The sequence below is a fragment of the Heterodontus francisci genome, chromosome 22 (assembly GCF_036365525.1).
Source record: "Heterodontus francisci isolate sHetFra1 chromosome 22, sHetFra1.hap1, whole genome shotgun sequence".
Classification (NCBI taxonomy): domain Eukaryota; kingdom Metazoa; phylum Chordata; class Chondrichthyes; order Heterodontiformes; family Heterodontidae; genus Heterodontus; species Heterodontus francisci.
Window position 1 is genome coordinate 39,310,633 of NC_090392.1, and position 18,302 is coordinate 39,328,934.

The following is an 18,302-nucleotide window of genomic DNA, read 5'->3' on the forward strand; positions in this document are numbered from 1 at the left end:
GAGTCTCAGGTCGTGTGAGCTGGAGAATCCTGCCAGTCATCAGCTTTTCCAGATCGACGCTGCGGGATGGTATCTGTTTATCTCTGCCATCTGGTGGTACAAATCAAAATTTCTCCCCAGCACTTTTTCCGTCAGTCGGAGAACCATTTCACAAGGGGACAATGTCAAAACGGTTGCGGCAATTCAACAATTGTACGAAGCACAAAACAGAGCTCATTTAACAATGTCACACTGTTCTGCTGCGGAAATCTTTCCCCTGATAGAAACTCTCCAGGCCACAGTTCCACCCTATCCCAGACCCTGCGCCTTCGCCTTGCCCTCTGCCTCTGCACTCGCTTTACGCCTGTTCAATCTCTAACCTTTATCCAGTTGTGAAGAAAGGCTACCCACCAGAAAGTCTAACACTGTTTGTCTTTCCAGATGTGCTGCCTGAGTTGCTGCGCATTTCCTGCATTTTCTCTTTTCATTTCAGATTTCCAGCATCCACCATTCGTTTGCTTTTGCACTCACAATGTTGACGGTTCGTCTCCAGGTAGCTACCGTTAGACCCGGTTTCCCAGGCAAAGAGGCTTTTATTGAGGATAGTGCCACAATTCAAAAGGCCAATCTGCCCCCATGCCCTTTCAACCGACAGACTAAGCTTGGAATCTCCCACACCTGAGGGGCAGGTTCTGACACACAGTAAACTGCGACCTGGTAGGTGACTCAATCTGGGCTGGGTGGAGCATGACTTGATTGACAAGCCTCGTGCTAGATCAGAACTGGCCGGAGCCAGTGCTCCTCCTTTCGCTACTGGAATGGATATGTGCAGTCAGGATGGTGAACGTCTCTGGTTTTAAGATCTATCGTGCTCGACAGGTATTTTAAATGAACGGCGGGACTGAGTGAGATTGTGTGTGCGTGTCTGAACCGTGTTGTGGGACTGTGTAAGTTTGTGTATGTCTCTGAACCGTGCTGTGGGACCGTGTGAGTTTGTGTGTGGCTTTGCAGCGTGTTGTGGGACGGTGTGAGTTTAATGTGTCTCTGAACGGTGTTCTAGGACTGTGTGAGTTTGTCTGCGGGTTTCTGAACCGTTTTGTCGGACTGTGTGAGTTTGTGTGCGTGTTTCTGAACCGTGTTGTGGCATTGTGTGAGTTTATGTGTACTTTCTGCTTATTTATTGCTCTCTTACTTTGCTTTGACACATAGAAAAATGTATACACAACACAGATACACACAAATACATTGAGAAGTAACACACGCACACACAAACACACATTTATTCAGAATGAGCACACTGATACACCCATAATACTCAAGTGCACAATATTTATATATTTAGAACCTGATATATATTATCAAAATAAAAGGAGATTTACAACTGACACACTCACAATGCATCGCCCTCATAACATCAAGACTCTCAGTTTCGATAGAACCATCACAGCCACAGCCACAGACACACACACACGCTTTATATTGCCATTTGGTCCAGTTTGAAGTTTTAAGAAATGTCTGTACAACAAAAATTGAAAGAGTTTTCACAAGTTGCCCGTCCTGTTGGGTATTTGCAGCGAATTCCCACTCTCACAGCAGTGATTCTGAGTCACGATGTGTGGAATTGGATTTGAAAACTGAAGAAAATTCAGCGCTTGGTGCTCAGCTGTCACGAGCAATTCCACACCTGCTTTGATCAGCTGTCAGCAGTGGACTGGAACAATGTCAGCCAGGGACTTGTAGTGTACATCAATAAAAGTGAACTTATTTGATGCAGGTAAAATATCATTAAAATGGTCCACCGCATTCAACTTGTTTTCCCTAATCCCAGCGGTGGAACAGTCCCAGATTGTGCAGCCATTGAATGAATTTGCATTGCTTTTTTCGAAGCCCGACCGTCCTTAATATATGGGTTCGACGTCTGTGCATGGTTTTTGCTCATTTCATTGAAAATTGCTTATCATGAATGCATGGAAACAGTCAGGTAATGGATCAGAGCAGCGTTGTTAAATAATCAGGAAAAGAAGACACCAATGCAAACACAGAGAGGAGAACAAGCACGTCCAGGGGCGCTAAGTAAAACGCTCAATAATGGCCGACGTCCCTGGGTGGGTTAGAACCACCAACCTTTCGGTTAACAGCCGAACGCGCTAGCCAATTGCGCCACAGAGACGACCACAGCAAAATCGCCCAAGACACTGCAAACCAGTGTTTCAATGAATTCGAGTCTCAGGTCGTGTGAGCTGGAGAATCCTGCCAGTCATCAGCTTTTCCAGATCGACACTGCGGGATGGTATCTGTTTATCTCTGCCATCTGGTGGTACAAATCAAAATTTCTCCCCAGCACTTTTTCCGTCAGTCGGAGAACCATTTCACAAGGGGACAATGTCAAAACGGTTGCGGCAATTCAACAATTGTACGAAGCACAAAACAGAGCTCGTTTAACAATGTCACACTGTTCTGCTGCGGAAATCTTTCCCCTGACAGACAAACTCTCCAGGCCACAGTTCAACCCTATCCCAGACCTTGCCCCTTCGCCTTTCCCTCTGCCTCTGCACTCGCTTTATACCTGTTCAATCTCTAACCTTTATCCAGTTGTGAAGAAAGGCTACCCACCAGAAAGTCTAACACTGTTTGTCTTTCCAGATGTGCTGCCTGAGTTGCTGCGCATTTCCTGCATTTTCTCTTTTCATTTCAGTTTTCCAGCATCCACCATTCGTTTGCTTTTGCACTCACAATGTTGACGGTTCGTCTCCAGGTAGCTACCGTTAGACCTGGTTTCCCAGGCAAAGAGGCTTTTTTTGAGGATACTGCCACATGGCAAAAGGCCAATCTGGCCCCATGCCCTTTTAACCGACAGACTAAGCTTGGAATCTCCCACACCTGAGGGGCAGGTTCTGACACACAGTAAACTGCGACCTGGTCGGTGACTCATTCTGGGCTGGGTGGAGCATGACTTGATTGACAAGCCTCGTGCTGTATCAGAACTGGCCGGAGCCAGTGCTCCTCATTTCGCTACTGGAATGGATATGTGCAGTCAGGATGGTGAACGTCTCTGGTTTTAAGATCTATCGTGCTCGACAGGTATTTTAAATGAACGGCGGGACTGAGTGAGATTGTGTGTGCGTGTCTGAACCGTGTTGTGGGACTGTGTAAGTTTGTGTATGTCTCTGAACCGTGCTGTGGGACCGTGTGAGTTTGTGTGTGGCTTTGCAGCGTGTTGTGGGACGGTGTGAGTTTAATGTGTCTCTGAACGGTGTTCTAGGACTGTGTGAGTTTGTCTGCGGGTTTCTGAACCGTTTTGTCGGACTGTGTGAGTTTGTGTGCTTGTTTCTGAACCGTGTTGTGGCATTGTGTGAGTTTATGTGTACTTTCTGCTTATTTATTGCTCTCTTACTTTGCTTTGACACATAGAAAAATGTATACACAACACAGATACACACAAATACATTGAGAAGTAACACACGCACACACAAACACACATTTATTCAGAATGAGCACACTGATACACCCATAATACTCAAGTGCACAATATTTATATATTTAGAACCTGATATATATTATCAAAATAAAAGGAGATTTACAACTGACACACTCACAATGCATCGCCCTCATAACATCAAGACTCTCAGTTTCGATAGAACCATCACAGCCACAGCCACAGACACACACACACGCTTTATATTGCCATATGGTCCAGTTTGAAGTTTCAAGAAAAGTCTGTACAACAAAAATTGAAAGAGTTTTCACAAGTTGCCCGTCCTGTTGAGTATTTGCAGCGATTTCCCACTCTCACAGCAGTGATTCTGAGTCACGATGTGTAGAATTGGATTTGAAAACTGAAGAAAATTCAGCGCTTGGTGCTCAGCTGTCACGAGCAATTCCACACCTGCTTTGATCAGCTGTTAGCAGTGGACTGGAACAATGTCAGCCAGGGACTTTTAGTGTACATCAATAAAAGTGAACTTATTTGATGCAGGTAAAATATCATTAAAATGGTCCACCGCATTCAATGTGTTTTCCCTAATCCCAGCGGTGGAACAGTCCCAGATTGTGCAGCCATTGAATGAATTTGCATTGCTTTTTTCGAAGCCCGACCGACCTTAATATATTTAGCATGGGTTCGACGTCTGTGCATGGTTTTTGCTCATTTCATTGAAAATTGCTTATCATGAATGCATGGAAACAGTCAGGTAATGGATCAGAGCAGCGTTGTTAAATAATCAGGAAAAGAAGACACCAATGCAAACACAGAGAGTAGAACAAGCACGTCCAGGGGCGTTAAATGAAACGCTCTATAAGGGCCGACGTCCCTGGATGGGCCTGAGCCACCAATCTTTTGGTTAACAGCCGAACGCGCTAGCCAATTGCACCACAGAGACGACCACAGCAAAATCACGCAAGACACTGCAAACCAGTGTTTCAATGAATTCGAGACTCAGGTCGTGTGAGCTGGAGAATCCTGCCAGTCATCAGCTTTTCCAGATCGACGCTGCGGGATGGTATCTGTTTATCTCTGCCATCTGGTGGTACAAATCAAAATTTCTCCCCAGCACTTTTTCCGTCAGTCGGAGAACCATTTCACAAGGGGACAATGTCAAAACGGTTGCGGCAATTCAACAATTGTACGAAGCACAAAACAGAGCTCATTTAACAATGTCACACTGTTCTGCTGCGGAAATCTTTCCCCTGACAGACAAACTCTCCAGGCCACAGTTCCACCCTATCCCACACCTTGCCCCTTCGCCTTTCCCTCTGCCTCTGCACTCGCTTTATACCTGTTCAATCCCTAACCTTTATCCAGTTGTGAAGAAAGGCTACCCACCAGAAAGTCTAACACTGTTTGTCTTTCCAGATGTGCTGCCTGAGTTGCTGCGCATTTCCTGCATTTTCTCTTTTCATTTCAGATTTCCAGCATCCACCATTCGTTTGCTTTTGCACTCACAATGTTGACGGTTCGTCTCCAGGTAGCTACCGTTAGACCCGGTTTCCCAGGCAAAGAGGCTTTTATTGAGGATACTGCCACATGGCAAAAGGCCAATCTGCCCCCATGCCCTTTGAACCGACAGACTAAGCTTGGAATCTCCCACACCTGAGGGGCAGGTTCTGACACACAGTAAACTGCGACCTGGTAGGTGACTCAATCTGGGCTGGGTGGAGCATGACTTGATTGACAAGCCTCGTGCTAAATCAGAACTGGCCGGAGCCAGTGCTCCCCCTTTCGCGACTGGAATGGATATGTGCAGTCAGGATGGTGAACGTCTCTGGTTTTAAGATCTATCGTGCTCGACAGGTATTTTAAATGAACGGCGGGACTGAGTCAGATTGTGTGTGCGTGTCTGAACCGTGTTGTGGGACTGTGTAAGTTTGTGTATGTCTCTGAACCGTGCTGTGGGACCGTGTGAGTTTGTGTGTGGCTTTGCAGCGTGTTGTGGGACGGTGTGATTTTAATGTGTCTCTGAACGGTGTTCTTGGACTGTGTGAGTTTGTCTGCGGGTTTCTGAACCGTTTTGTCGGACTGTGTGAGTTTGTGTGCTTGTTTCTGAACCGTGTTGTGGCATTGTGTGAGTTTATGTGTACTTTCTGCTTATTTATTGCTCTCTTACTTTGCTTTGACACATAGAAAAATGTATACACAACACAGATACACACAAATACATTGAGAAGTAACACACGCACACACAAACACACATTTATTCAGAATGAGCACACTTATACACCCATAATACTCAAGTGCACAATATTTATATATTTAGAACCTGATATATATTATCAAAATAAAAGGAGATTTACAACTGACACACTCACAATGCATCGCCCTCATAACATCAAGACTCTCAGTTTCGATAGAACCATCACAGCCACAGCCACAGACACACACACACGCTTTATATTGCCATATGGTCCAGTTTGAAGTTTTAAGAAAAGTCTGGACAACAAAAATTGAAAGAGTTTTCACAAGTTGCCCGTCCTGTTGAGTATTTGCAGCGATTTCCCACTCTCACAGCAGTGATTCTGAGTCACGATGTGTGGAATTGGATTTGAAAACTGAAGAAAATTCAGCGCTTGGTGCTCAGCTGTCACGAGCAATTCCACACCTGCTTTGATCAGCTGTCAGCAGTGGACTGGAACAATGTCAGCCAGGGACTTTTACTGTACATCAATAAAAGTGAACTTATTTGATGCAGGTAAAATATCATTAAAATGGTCCACCGCATTCAACTTGTTTTCCCTAATCCCAGCGGTGGAACAGTCCCAGATTGTGCAGCCATTGAATGAATTTGCATTGCTTTTTTCGTAGCCCGACCGTCCTTAATATATGGGTTCGACGTCTGTGCATGGTTTTTGCTCATTTCATTGAAAATTGCTTATCATGAATGCATGGAAACAGTCAGGTAATGGATCAGAGCAGCGTTGTTAAATAATCAGGAAAAGAAGACACCAATGCAAACACAGAGAGTAGAACAAGCACGTCCAGGGGCGCTAAGTAAAACGCTCAATAATGGCCGACGACCCTGGGTGGGCTTGAAACACCAACCCTTCGGTTAACAGCCGAATGCGCTAGCCAATTGCGCCACAGAGACGACCACAACTAAATCACCCAAGACACTGCAAACCAGTGTTACAATGAATTCGAGTCTCAGGTCTTGTGAGCTGGAGAATCCTGCCAGTCATCAGCTTTTCCAGATCGACGCTGCGGGATGGTATCTGTTTATCTCTGCCATCTGGTGGTACAAATCAAAATTTCTCCCCAGCACTTTTTCCGTCAGTCGGAGAACCATTTCACAAGGGGACAATGTCAAAACGGTTGCGGCAATTCAACAATTGTACGAAGCACAAAACAGAGCTCATTTAACAATGTCACACTGTTCTGCTGCTGAAATCTTTCCCCTGACAGACAAACTCTCCAGGCCACAGTTCAACCCTATCCCAGACCTTGCCCCTTCGCCTTTCACACTGCCTCTGCACTCGCTTTATACCTGTTCAATCTCTAACCTTCATCCAGTTGTGAAGAAAGGCTACCCACCAGAAAGTCTAACACTGTTTGTCTTTCCAGATGTGCTGCCTGAGTTGCTGCGCATTTCCTGCATTTTCTCTTTTCATTTCAGATTTCCAGCATCCACCATTCGTTTGCTTTTGCACTCACAATTTTGACGGTTCATCTCCAGGTAGCTACCGTTAGACCCGGTTTCCCAGGCAAAGAGGCTTTTTTTGAGGATACTGCCACATGGCAAAAGGCCAATCTGCCCCCATGCCCTTTTAACCGACAGACTAAGCTTGGAATCTCCCACACCTGAGGGGCAGGTTCTGACACACAGTAAACTGCGACCTGGTAGGTGACTCAATCTGGGCTGGGTGGAGCATGACTTGATTGACAAGCCTCGTGCTATATCAGAACTGGCCGGAGCCAGTGCTCCCCCTTTCGCTACTGGAATGGATATGTGCAGTCAGGATGGTGAACGTCTCTGGTTTTAAGATCTATCGTGCTCGACAGGTATTTTAAATGAACGGCGGGACTGAGTGAGATTGTGTGTGCGTGTCTGAACCGTGTTGTGGGACTGTGTAAGTTTGTGTATGTCTCTGAACCGTGCTGTGGGACCGTGTGAGTTTGTGTGTGGCTTTGCAGCGTGTTGTGGGACGGTGTGAGTTTACTGTGTCTCTGAACGGTGTTCTAGGACTGTGTGAGTTTGTCTGCGGGTTTCTGAACCGTTTTGTCGGACTGTGTGAGTTTGTGTGCATGTTTCTGAACCGTGTTGTGGCATTGTGTGAGTTTATGTGTACTTTCTGCTTATTTATTGCTCTCTTACTTTGCTTTGACACATAGAAAAAAGTATACACAACACAGATACACACAAATACATTGAGAAGTAACACACGCACACACACACACACATTTATTCAGAATGAGCACACTGATACACCCATAATACTCAAGTGCACAATATTTATATATTTAGAACCTGATATATATTATCAAAATAAAAGGAGATTTACAACTGACACACTCACAATGCATCGCCCTCATAACATCAAGACTCTCAGTTTCGATAGAACCATCACAGCCACAGCCACAGACACACACACACGCTTTATATTGCCATATGGTCCAGTTTGAAGTTTTAAGAAAAGTCTGTACAGCAAAAATTGAAAGAGTTTTCACAAGTTGCCCGTCCTGTTGAGTATTTGCAGCGATTTCCCACTCTCAGAGCAGTGATTCTGAGTCACGATGTGTGGAATTGGATTTGAAAACTGAAGAAAATTCAGCGCTTGGTGCTCAGCTGTCACGAGCAATTCCACACCTGCTTTGATCAGCTGTCAGCAGTGGACTGGAACAATGTCAGCCAGGGACTTTTAGTGTACATCAATAAAAGTGAACTTATTTGATGCAGGTAAAATATCATTAAAATGGTCCACCGCATTCAACTTGTTTTCCCTAATCCCAGCGGTGGAACAGTCCCAGATTGTGCAGCCATTGAATGACTTTGCATTGCTTTTTTCGAAGCCCGACCGTCCTTAATATATGGGTTCGACGTCTGTGCATGGTTTTTGCTCATTTCATTGAAAATTGCTTATCATGAATGCATGGAAACAGTCAGGTAATGGATCAGAGCAGCGTTGTTAAATAATCAGGAAAAGAAGACACCAATGCAAACACAGAGAGTAGAACAAGCACGTCCAGGGGCGCTAAGTAAAACGCTCAATAACGGCCGACGTCCGTGGGGGGGCTTGAACCACCAACCTTTCGGTTAACAGCCGAACGCGCTAGCCAATTGCGCCACAGAGACAACCACAGCAAAATCACCAAAGACACTGCAAACCAGTGTTTCAATGAATTCGAGTCTCAGGTCGTGTGAGCTGGAGAATCCTGCCAGTCATCAGCTTTTCCAGATCGACGCTGCGGGATGGTATCTGTTTATCTCTGCCATCTGGTGGTACAAATCAAAATTTCTCCCCAGCACTTTTTCCGTCAGTCGGAGAACCATTTCACAAGGGGACAATGTCAAAACGGTTGTGGCAATTCAACAATTGTACGAAGCACAAAACAGAGCTCATTTAACAATGTCACACTGTTCTGCTGCGGAAATCTTTCCCCTGACAGACAAACTCTCCAGGCCACAGTTCCACCCTATCCCAGACCTTGCCCCTTCACCTTTCCCTCTGCCTCTGCACTCGCTTTATACCTGTTCAATCTCTAACCTTTATCCAGTTGTGAAGAAAGGCTACCCACCAGAAAGTCTAACACTGTTTGTCTTTCCAGATGTGCTGCCTGAGTTGCTGCGCATTTCCTGCATTTTCTCTTTTCATTTCAGATTTCCAGCATCCACCATTCGTTTGCTTTTGCACTCACAATGTTGACGGTTCGTCTCCAGGTAGCTACCGTTAGACCCGGTTTCCCAGGCAAAGAGGCTTTTATTGAGGATACTGCCACATGGCAAAAGGCCAATCTGCCCCCATGCCCTTTTAACTGACAGACTAAGCTTGGAATCTCCCACACCTGAGGGGCAGGTACTGACACACAGTAAACTGCGACCTGGTAGGTGACTCAATCTGGGCTGGGTGGAGCATGACTTGATTGACAAGCCTCGTGCTATATCAGAACTGGCCGGAGCCAGTGCTCCCCCTTTCGCTACTGGAATGGATATGTGCAGTCAGGATGGTGAACGTCTCTGGTTTTAAGATCTATCGTGCTCGACAGGTATTTTAAATGAACGGCGGGACTGAGTGAGATTGTGTGTGCGTGTCTGAACCGTGTTGTGGGACTGTGTAAGTTTGTGTATGTCTCTGAACCGTGCTGTGGGACCGTGTGAGTTTGTGTGTGGCTTTGCAGCGTGTTGTGGGACGCTGTGAGTTTAATGTGTCTCTGAACGGTGTTCTAGGACTGTGTGAGTTTGTCTGCGGGTTTCTGAACCGTTTTGTCGGACTGTGTGAGTTTGTGTGCATGTTTCTGAACCGTGTTGTGGCATTGTGTGAGTTTATGTGTACATTCTGCTTATGTATTGCTCTCTTACTTTGCTTTGACACATAGAAAAATGTATACACAACACAGATACACACAAATACATTGAGAAGGAACACATGCACACACACACACACATTTATTCAGAATGAGCACACTGATACACCCATAATACTCAAGTGCACAATATTTATATATTTAGAACCTGATATATATTATCAAAATAAAAGGAGATTTACAACTGACACACTCACAATGCATTGCCCTCATAACATCAAGACTCTCAGTTTCGATAGAACCATCACAGCCACAGCCACAGACACACACACACGCTTTATATTGCCATATGGTCCAGTTTGAAGTTTTAAGAAAAGTCTGGACAACAAAAATTGAAAGAGTTTTCACAAGTTGCCCGTCCTGTTGAGTATTTGCAGCGATTTCCCACTCTCACAGCAGTGATTCTGAGTCACGATGTGTGGAATTGGATTTGAAAACTGAAGAAAATTCAGCGCTTGGTGCTCAGCGGTCACGAGCAATTCCACACCTGCTTTGATCAGCTGTCAGCAGTGGACTGGAACAATGTCAGCCAGGGACTTTTAGTGTACATCAATAAAAGTGAACTTATTTGATGCAGGTAAAATATCATTAAAATGGTCCCCCGCATTCAACTTGTTTTCCCTAATCCCAGCGGTGGAACAGTCCCAGATTGTGCAGCCATTGAATGAATTTGCATTGCTTTTTTCGAAGCCCGACCGTCCTTAATATATGGGTTCGACGTCTGTGCATGGTTTTTGCTCATTTCATTGAAAATTGCTTATCATGAATGCATGGAAACAGTCAGGTAATGGATCAGAGCAGCGTTGTTAAATAATCAGGAAAAGAAGACACCAATGCAAACACAGAGAGTAGAACAAGAACGTCCAGGGGCGCTAAGTGAAACGCTCAGTAAGGGCCGACGTCCCTGGGTGGGCTTGACCAACCAACCTTTCGGTTAACAGCCGAACGCGCTAGCCAATTGCGCCACAGAGATGACCACAGCAAAATCACGCAAGACACTGCAAACCAGTGTTTCAATGAATTCGAGTCTCAGGTCGTGTGAGCTGGAGAATCCTGCCAGTCATCAGCTTTTCCAGATCGACGCTGCGGGATGGTATCTGTTTATCTCTGCCATCTGGTGGTACAAATCAAAATTTCTCCCCAGCACTTTTTCCGTCAGTCGGAGAACCATTTCACAAGGGGACAATGTCAAAACGGTTGCGGCAATTCAACAATTGTACGAAGCACAAAACAGAGCTCATTTAACAATGTCACACTGTTCTGCTGCGGAAATCTTTCCCCTGACAGACAAACTCTCCAGGCCACAGTTCCACCCTATCCCACACCTTGCCCCTTCGCCTTTCCCTCTGCCTCTGCACTCGCTTTATAACTGTTCAATCTCTAACCTTTATCCAGTTGTGAAGAAAGGCTACGCACCAGAAAGTCTGACACTATTTGTCTTTCCAGATGTGCTGCCTGAGTTGCTGCGCATTTCCTGCATTTTCTATTTTCATTTCAGGTTTCCAGCATCCACCATTCGTTTGCTTTTGCACTCACAATGTTCACGGTTCGTCTCCAGGTAGCTACCGTTAGACCCGGTTTCCCAGGCAAAGAGGCTTTTATTGAGGATACTGCCACATGGCAAAAGGCCAATCTGCCCCCATGCCCTTTTAACCGACAGACTAAGCTTGGAATCTCCCACACCTGAGGGGCAGGTTCTGACACACAGTAAACTGCGACCTGGTAGATGACTCAATCTGGGCTGGTTGGAGCATGACTTGATTGACAAGCCTCGTGCTATATCAGAACTGGCCGGAGCCAGTGCTCCCCCTTTCGCTACTGGAATGGATATGTGCAGTCAGGATGGTGAACGTCTCTGGTTTTAAGATCTATCGTGCTCGACAGGTATTTTAAATGAACGGCGGGACTGAGTGAGATTGTGTGTGCGTGTCTGAACCGTGTTGTGGGGCTGTGTAAATTTGTGTATGTCTCTGAACCGTGCTGTGGGACCGTGTGAGTTTGTGTGTGGCTTTGCAGCGTGTTGTGGGACGCTGTGAGTTTAATGTGTCTCTCAACGGTGTTCTCGGACTGTGTGAGTTTGTCTGCGGGTTTCTGAACCGTTTTGTCGGACTGTGTGAGTTTGTGTGCGTGTTTCTGAACCGTGTTGTGGCATTGTGTGAGTTTATGTGTACTTTCTGCTTATTTATTGCTCTCTTACTTTGCTTTGACACATAGAAAAATGTATACACAACACAGAGACACACAAATACATTGAGAAGTAACACACGCACACACACACACACATTTATTCAGAATGAGCACACTGATACACCCATAATACTCAAGTGCACAATATTTATATGTTTAGAACCTGATATATATTATCAAAATAAAAGGAGATTTACAACTGACACACTCACAATGCATCGCCCTCAGAACATCAAGACTCACAGTTTCGATAGAACCATGACAGCCACAGCCACAGACACACACACACGCTTTATATTGCCATATGGTCCAGTTTGAAGTTTTAAGAAAAGTCTGTACAACAAAAATTGAAAGTGTTTTCACAAGTTGCCCGTCCTGTTGAGTATTTGCAGCGATTTCCCACTCTCACAGCAGTGATTCTGAGTCACGATGTGTGGAATTGGATTTGAAAACTGAAGAAAATTCAGCGCTTGGTGCTCAGCTGTCACGAGCAATTCCACACCTGCTTTGATCAGCTGTTAGCAGTGGACTGCAACAATGTCAGCCAGGGACTTTTAGTGTACATCAATAAAAGTGAACTTATTTGATGCAGGTAAAATATCATTAAAATGGTCCACCGCATTCAACTTGTTTTCCCTAATCCCAGCGGTGGAACAGTCCCAGATTGTGCAGCCATTGAATGAATTTGCATTGCTTTTTTCGAAGCCCGACCGACTTTAATATATTTAGCATGGGTTCGACGTCTGTGCATGGTTTTTGCTCATTTCATTGAAAATTGCTTATCATGAATGCATGGAAACAGTCAGGTAATGGATCAGAGCAGCGTTGTTAAATAATCAGGAAAGGAAGAAACCAATGCAAACACAGAGAGTAGAACAAGCACGTCCAGGGGCGCGAAGTGAAACGCTCAATCAGGGCCGACGTCCCTGGGTGGGCTTGAACCACCAACCTTCTGGTTCACAGCTGAACGCGCTAGCCAATTGCGCCACAGAGACGACCACCGCAAAATAACCCAAGACACTGCAAACCAGTGTTTCAATGAATTCGAGTCTCAGGTCGTGTGAGCTGGAGAATCCTGCCAGTCATCAGCTTTTCCAGATCGACGCTGCGGGATGGTATCTGTTTATCTCTGCCATCTGGTGGTACAAATCAAAATTTCTCCCCAGCACTTTTTCCGTCAGTCGGAGAACCATTTCACAAGGGGACAATGTCAAAACGGTTGCGGCAATTCAACAATTGTACGAAGCACAAAACAGAGCTCATTTAACAATGTCACACTGTTCTGCTGCGGAAATCTTTCCCCTGACAGACAAACTCTCCAGGCCACAGTTCCACCCTATCCCACACCTTGCCCCTTCGCCTTTCCCTCTGCCTCTGCACTCGCTTTATAACTGTTCAATCTCTAACCTTTATCCAGTTGTGAAGAAAGGCTACGCACCAGAAAGTCTGACACTATTTGTCTTTCCAGATGTGCTGCCTGAGTTGCTGCGCATTTCCTGCATTTTCTCTTTTCATTTCAGATTTCCAGCATCCAGCATTCGTTTGCTTTTGCACTCACAATGTTGACGGTTCGTCTCCAGGTAGCTACCGTTAGACCCGGTTTCCCAGGCAAAGAGGCTTTTTTTGAGGATACTGCCACATGGCAAAAGGCCAATCTGCCCCCATGCCCTTTTAACCGACAGACTAAGCTTGGAATCTCCCACACCTGAGGGGCAGGTTCTGACACACAGTAAACTGCGACCTGGTAGGTGACTCAATCTGGGCTGGGTGGAGCATGACTTGATTGACAAGCCTCGTGCTATATCAGAACTGGCCGGAGCCAGTGCTCCCCCTTTCGCTACTGGAATGGATATGTGCAGTCAGGATGGTGAACGTCTCTGGTTTTAAGATCTATCGTGCTCGACAGGTATTTTAAATGAACGGCGGGACTGAGTGAGATTGTGTGTGCGTGTCTGAACCGTGTTGTGGGACTGTGTAAGTTTGTGTATGTCTCTGAACCGTGCTGTGGGACCGTGTGAGTTTGTGTGTGGCTTTGCAGCGTGTTGTGGGACGCTGTGAGTTTAATGTGTCTCTGAACGGTGTTCTAGGACTGTGTGAGTTTGTCTGCGGGTTTCTGAACCGTTTTGTCGGACTGTGTGAGTTTGTGTGCGTGTTTCTGAACCGTGTTGTGGCATTGTGTGAGTTTATGTGTACTTTCTGCTTATTTATTGCTCTCTTACTTTGCTTTGACACATAGAAAAATGTATACACAACACAGATACACACAAATACATTGAGAAGTAACACACGCACACACACACACACATTTATTCAGAATGAGCACACTGATACACCCATAATACTCAAGTGCACAATATTTATATATTTAGAACCTGATATATATTATCAAAATAAAAGGAGATTTACAACTGACACACTCACAATGCATCGCCCTCATAACATCAAGACTCTCAGTTTCGATAGAACCATCACAGCCACAGCCACAGACACACACACACGCTTTATATTGCCATATGGTCCAGTTTGAAGTTTTAAGAAAAGTCTGTACAACAAAAATTGAAAGAGTTTTCACAAGTTGCCCGTCCTGTTGAGTATTTGCAGCGATTTCCCACTCTCAGAGCAGTGATTCTGAGTCACGATGTGTGGAATTGGATTTGAAAACTGAAGAAAATTCAGCGCTTGGTGCTCAGCTGTCACGAGCAATTCCACACCTGCTTTGATCAGCTGTTAGCAGTGGACTGGAACAATGTCAGCCAGGGACTTTTAGTGTACATCAATAAAAGTGAACTTATTTGATGCAGGTAAAATATCATTAAAATGGTCCACCGCATTCAACTTGTTTTCCCTAATCCCAGCGGTGGAACAGTCCCAGATTGTGCAGCCATTGAATGAATTTGCATTGCTTTTTTCGAAGCCCGACCGACCTTAATATATTTAGCATGGGTTCGACGTCTGTGCATGGTTTTTGCTCATTTCATTGAAAATTGCTTATCATGAATGCATGGAAACAGTCAGGTAATGGATCAGAGCAGCGTTGTTAAATAATCAGGAAAAGAAGACACCAATGCAAACACAGAGAGTAGAACAAGAACGTCCAGGGGCGCTAAGTGAAACGCTCAGTAAGGGCCGACGTCCCTGGGTGGGCTTGAACAACCAACCTTTCGGTTAACAGCCGAACGCGCTAGCCAATTGCGCCACAGAGATGACCACAGCAAAACCACGCAAGACACTGCAAACCAGTGTTTCAATGAATTCGAGTCTCAGGTCGTGTGAGCTGGAGAATCCTGCCAGTCATCAGCTTTTCCAGATCGACGCTGCGGGATGGTATCTGTTTATCTCTGCCATCTGGTGGTACAAATCAAAATTTCTCCCCAGCACTTTTTCCGTCAGTCGGAGAACCATTTCACAAGGGGACAATGTCAAAACGGTTGCGGCAATTCAACAATTGTACGAAGCACAAAACAGAGCTCATTTAACAATGTCACACTGTTCTGCTGCGGAAATCTTTCCCCTGACAGACAAAGTCTCCAGGCCACAGTTCCACCCTCTCCCACTCCTTGCCCCTTCTCCTTTCCCTCTGCCTCTGCACTCGCTTTATACCTGTTCAATCTCTAACCTTTATCCAGTTGTGAAGAAAGGCTACCCACCAGAAAGTCTAACACTGTTTGTCTTTCCAGATGTGCTGCCTGAGTTGCTGCGCATTTCCTGCATTTTCTCTTTTCATTTCAGGTTTCCAGCATCCACCATTCGTTTGCTTTTGCACTCACAATGTTGACGGTTCGTCTCCAGGTAGCTACCGTTAGACCCGGTTTCCCAGGCAAAGAGGCTTTTATTGAGGATACTGCCACATGGCAAAAGGCCAATCTGCCCCCATGCCCTTTTAACCGACAGACTAAGCTTGGAATCTCCCACACCTGAGGGGCAGGTTCTGACACACAGTAAACTGCGACCTGGTAGATGACTCAATCTGGGCTGGTTGGAGCATGACTTGATTGACAAGCCTCGTGCTATATCAGAACTGGCCGGAGCCAGTGCTCCCCCTTTCGCTACTGGAATGGATATGTGCAGTCAGGATGGTGAACGTCTCTGGTTTTAAGATCTATCGTGCTCGACAGGTATTTTAAATGAACGGCGGGACTGAGTGAGATTGTGTGTGCGTGTCTGAACCGTGTTGTGGGACTGTGTAAGTTTGTGTATGTCTCTGAACCGTGCTGTGGGACCGTGTGAGTTTGTGTGTGGCTTTGCAGCGTGTTGTGGGACGCTGTGAGTTTAATGTGTCTCTGAACGGTGTTCTAGGACTGTGTGAGTTTGTCTGCGGGTTTCTGAACCGTTTTGTCGGACTGTGTGAGTTTGTGTGCTTGTTTCTGAACCGTGTTGTGGCATTGTGTGAGTTTATGTGTACTTTCTGCTTATTTATTGCTCTCTTACTTTGCTTTGACACATAGAAAAATGTATACACAACACAGATACACACAAATACATTGAGAAGTAACACACGCACACACACACACACATTTATTCAGAATGAGCACACTGATACACCCATAATACTCAAGTGCACAATATTTATATATTTAGAACCTGATATATATTATCAAAATAAAAGGAGATTTACAACTGACACACTCACAATGCATCGCCCTCATAACATCAAGACTCACAGTTTCGATAGAACCATGACAGTCACAGCCACAGACACACACACACGCTTTATATTGCCATATGGTCCAGTTTGAAGTTTTAAGAAAAGTCTGTACAACAAAAATTGAAAGAGTTTTCACAAGTTGCCCGTCCATTTGAGTATTTGCAGCGATTTCCCACTCTCACAGCAGTGATTCTGAGTCACGATGTGTGGAATTGGATTTGAAAACTGAAGAAAATTCAGCGCTTGGTGCTCAGCTGTCACGAGCAATTCCACACCTGCTTTGATCAGCTGTCAGCAGTGGACTGTAACAATGTCAGCCAGGGACTTTTAGTATACATCAATAAAAGTGAACTTATTTGATGCAGGTAAAATATCATTAAAATGGTCCACCGCATTCAACTTGTTTTCCCTAATCCCAGCGGTGGAACAGTCCCAGATTGTGCAGCCATTGAATGAATTTGCATTGCTTTTTTCGAAGCCCGACCGACCTTAATATATTTAGCATGGGTTCGACGTCTGTGCATGGTTTTTGCTCATTTCATTGAAAATTGCTTATCATGAATGCATGGAAACAGTCAGGTAATGGATCAGAGCAGCGTTGTTAAATAATCAGGAAAAGAAGACAACAATGCAAACACAGAGATTAGAACACGCACGTCCAGGGGCGCATAATGAAACGCTTAATAAGGGGCGAATTCCCTGGGTGGGCTTAAACCACCAACCTTACGATTAACAGCCAAACGCGCTAGCCAATTGTGCCACAGAGACGACCACAGCAAAATCACGCAAGACACTGCAAACCAGTGTTTCAATAAATTCGAGTCTCAGGTCGTGTGAGCTGGAGAATCCTGCCAGTCATCAGCTTTTCCAGATCGACGCTGCGGAATGGTATCTGTTTATCTCTGCCATCTGGTGGTACAAATCAAAATTTCTCCCCAGCACTTTTTCCGTCAGTCGGAGAACCATTTCACAAGGGGACAATGTCAAAACGGTTGCGGCAATTCAACAATTGTACGAAGCACAAAACAGAGCTCATTTAACAATGTCACACTGTTCTGCTGCGGAAATCTTTCCCCTGACAGACAAACTCTCCAGGCCACAGTTCCACCCTATCCCAGTCCCTGCCCCTTCGCCTTGCCCTCTGCCTCTGCACTCGCTTTATACCTGTTCAATCTCTAACCTTTATCCAGTTGTGAAGAAAGGCTACCCACCAGAAAGTCTAACACTGTTTGTCTTTCCAGATGTGCTGCCTGAGTTGCTGCGCATTTCCTGCATTTTCTCTTTTCATTTCAGATTTCCAGCATCCACCATTCGTTTGCTTTTGCACTCACAATGTTGACGGTTCGTCTCCAGGTAGCTACCGTTAGACCCGGTTTCCCAGGCAAAGAGGCTTTTTTTGAGGATACTGCCACATGGCAAAAGGCCAATCTGACCCCATGCCCTTTTAACCGATAGACTCAGCTTGGAATCTCCCACACC

General features: G+C 45.4%; 4 non-coding genes across 4 annotated transcripts; all 4 read right to left on the reverse strand.

Annotated features, from left to right (window-relative positions):
- Positions 1-2,075: 2,075 nt before the first annotated feature.
- On the reverse strand, positions 2,076-2,149 carry trnan-guu (transfer RNA asparagine (anticodon GUU)). Its single transcript has one exon. It is a non-coding gene; the product is annotated as a tRNA-Asn (tRNA).
- A 6,539-nt stretch (positions 2,150-8,688) lies between these two features.
- Positions 8,689-8,762, reverse strand: trnan-guu (transfer RNA asparagine (anticodon GUU)). Its single transcript has one exon. It is a non-coding gene; the product is annotated as a tRNA-Asn (tRNA).
- A 4,337-nt stretch (positions 8,763-13,099) lies between these two features.
- On the reverse strand, positions 13,100-13,173 carry trnah-gug (transfer RNA histidin (anticodon GUG)). The gene has a single exon. It is a non-coding gene; the product is annotated as a tRNA-His (tRNA).
- A 2,135-nt stretch (positions 13,174-15,308) lies between these two features.
- Positions 15,309-15,382, reverse strand: trnan-guu (transfer RNA asparagine (anticodon GUU)). The gene has a single exon. It is a non-coding gene; the product is annotated as a tRNA-Asn (tRNA).
- Between the last annotated feature and the right edge of the window lie 2,920 nt (positions 15,383-18,302).